Raw genomic sequence first — 3597 nt, 5'->3', positions numbered from 1 at the left:
CCTTAAAAATATTTTCAAGATCAATAAATTTCTGCACAACCTTCCCAAGGTTTTAAGCTCTGCAGAGCCAGTCAGGATGCAGAAAGGGCTAGCTGTAACTGGGACTGCTGTAGCATATTAGATTGGATGAGGTGGTGTTAGAAGCAAAATAACCAGGCAAGAACTGGAAAAATGAGAAGAAAGGAGAGGGAAAGAAGGAAGAAGCAAATCCTGTAAACCCAACCATGACTATTCATAGCTCCCCATACACACACTACACTAACCAAATGCTCGATGCAAAGGAAAGTTCCCCCACACTACAAAAGACTTTACACTCAATAGTAAGTACAGGCCTCCCTCAGGAACTACCTTCCCAGCTCTGACAGGCAAGTGAAGTGGCTGCAGCTGCTGCTGGCACTTGCACAGCAGGTTCCCCTTGGGTACTTTCGTCCCATTTGACAGCCATCTGCTCTTTCTTGGTCTCTCAGAAGCACAGACGCAGCAGATCTTTTTCATGTGCTGCACATCAAACTCAGCTCCGACCCTGGCGGACTCCCCATCTTTTCCACCAACACACTGCAGCTGCAGTCACAAAAACTGAATGCTCTGGGAGGTTGCCTGTGAGTGGCTTCATAAGAGTTAGGCAGGAGTTACAGAGAAACAACCAGCAACACAGCACTTCTGTTGCCGACAGACCCTGTTAACATGCTTACATGGCTGGAGCTATGGAAGATGCAGGCATCACCTGCTTTTCCACAGGAGTCAGCACTGATGTTGACAAAACAGCTAAAGTGATATACTACACAGTAAAGTACTGTGTGCAAAAAAACCTGCTAGCCTGGACAAGGATGGGACCTCACTAGTTTATACAATCTTGACACAAGCTCTACAAGTCAGAGACACCAAACTCCCCGTGCTCTGACATGCTTCCCACACAGCCATAGTACAAACCAGGGCTTTCTGTATGGCCATGACTCTCTTCTCTCCACCACCGACTCCCCTGGCAATACCCAATGGTTAGCAGCCCCTACATGGCCTGCCTTCCTCACTGAGAGTTCTGGGGATCCCCACACCCTTGACAAGTTTAGGTGACATCAGACTGCAGTATGGCATTGCCCCTCTGTCCTGTACAGCCTCCACTAGATGAATCCAACAGTTCATTCCCAGTACATGGCACCCAATTTGAGGTCTGCCAAGCGTTTCTACAGTGATTGTTTCTGTGGGAAGCTAAAGCACATCTGTGGGAATTCTAGCACACTGGCCTGTTGTTTGGGTCCTCAAGATCTGGCCTGCCTTCACATCAACTCCTAAGATAGCAGCCGACACAGATCAGACTGGGATGTGTGCTACATCAGATTTGCATCCTCAGCTTCTTTCCAGGTTGGACCACCTTTTTTTCACCCAGTTAAGGAACATTTCAGTATTAGAGATGGATGTCATTTTCTTGTCCAAAACACAAATATGTTTTAAAAATTGCTTTGATTCAGGCAAAATTAGATATTTTTTTCTGAATATATAAAATTATTTGGCTCACAATTACTTATAATTTTGTACTTTCAGAGGGAACATTTCTATTACATTTTTACCTCATCCCCTGTATAAAGTGATAAATCTCCTTTTGTTAAAAATGAACAAAGACAACTTTTTTTGTTTTTCAATTTTATTTACATGTTGTGCCTACATAATGGTCTCTGGAAACTCACCTTACAAGTTGAAGCCATAAAGAAAATCTTGCCCAAACCCTCTTTATGCCATGTGCCAGAAACATTTGCAAAGATCTCTGTGGTGAAGCCAACAGTTTATGCATTAAGAACCAAATCCAGGTATATTGGGAAAACAACACAGGAGATGCCAGACTGAGTCCTCAAAAAATTGTACTGGTAATTACAGAATAAATTATGGAGAAAAAGAGTGCCAGCATACTGTCTCCTGGTTATGTGACTGCATTCAGTAAAAAACACTGTTTATTCTGGAACTTGGCAGAGATGGTACAACAGTACAGTATCCATGAAATAAAGACCCCTCTGTGCACTGTCCTCTTCAGAGTTTATATTACTGTTAATATTTACTGCAGGCATAGAAATGTTAGCAGCAAGTAATAAATTCATAATTTTCTATGCTTCTATAAGGCCTTTGAAAACTTCAGTGGGATAAAAAGCCTAGTATTTTACTTTATTTCCATTAAGAATCCAGTTCAGAAAGTTGCAAGTTTTCTTCCTTCTCCTGGGTTTCCTCCACTAGTAGTTTAAAATTCCAGCTTACTAAACATAAATAAGCTGTTACTGAGAGCATCAGGCAGCACAGCTGTTGGCTACTTTGACCTGCATTTTTCAGAAATGGACACGTTAAAAGCACACCTGGTTGTTAGTCTTATATTTATTGCTCATTACAGGCACAAATTCACTTTTTCCAACACCAGCCCTGTGTTTCTGCATAGCTTCTTACCATTCATCATTACAATATGAAACGTTGAATTGGAAGAATATTAAGGAAAGTGCTCAGTGTAGTCTTTCAAGCCCCCCTTTCTGCCAGAGAGACAGCTGCACAGAAAAAGCCTTGTACCTTAAAAAGAACAGGAAACTGGAAATCGTGGACATTTTCATTGTTGCCTAACAGCATAAAAAGTTAAATCCCAGCATAGCTAAAATAAAATCCAGCTCTTTGGAAACCCATTGCAAATGCAACGACCTTTCTTCCTACAGTCCTGTCTTTCCTTTGCAGTCCCTACACTTCAGAGAGGGTGTGATCCTGCAAGACACTTCAGTATGTAACCACGAAATTGAAGATGCCATAAAAATGGAAATGCAGAGATGATATGGCAACTTCTGTCTGCAAGGCCAGTCTTAATTTTGGTCTTTTCTAGTTTTTAAATTCGTGATTGCATAAAAGCTTAACAGTTTAAAGCTGAAAATCCAAACAAAATAAACCAACCCACAAGATCCCAGGAAAACAGTTACATTTTGTGATCCCCAGCAACTACTTCTTCTTAGAGTCACTACCAAGATCTGTTTCTATAACCTTTGTATCAACAGACAAGAATATTGCTTGAGTAAAAGAACATGCAATTAATTCAAACAATGCTGAATTAATTATTTTGCTTCTGATACAACTTAACTCAAAATTACTTTCAGAGAAACAGAAAAATTAATGGCAAAAATTCCCAATTTTCCACCCCAGATGTCCATCCTGGTCATAAACACCCCCCCACACGAAATGATGTGCGAAGGAAAGGTGTGAAATAAAACAGGTAGGCCTTTAGGACATCACCTGGGTGAGCAAACAGTTTGCTTAATTTTACTGAATGACAGGAATTCTGAACGTCAAACCACAAGCGGCCCGAGCGCCCCGAAGTTCCCCCACCGCTACGGGGAAGAGACACTCGGCACGGACGCCCAGAGCCCCGAACAGCAAGCAAAGCTCCGGAAAATTAAGCGGCAATTGATGCAAACCGCAGTTTGCAGCAGAACGCTCCTTCCCGGCCGGCCCAGCCGTCCTTCCGAGCGGCCCCAGCTCCCTCCTTCCCCCGCAGGCAGGGGCAGGCAGGGGCAGGTCGTGCTGCCAGGGCAGGCAGGGCAGGCAGGGGCAGGAAGGGACACGCAGGGACAGGCAGGGGCTGGA

The sequence above is a fragment of the Chaetura pelagica genome, unplaced genomic scaffold, assembly GCF_000747805.2.
Source record: "Chaetura pelagica isolate M959 unplaced genomic scaffold, ChaPel_1.0 scaffold83, whole genome shotgun sequence".
NCBI lineage: Eukaryota > Metazoa > Chordata > Aves > Apodiformes > Apodidae > Chaetura > Chaetura pelagica.
Note: the sequence above shows the minus strand (reverse complement) of the source record.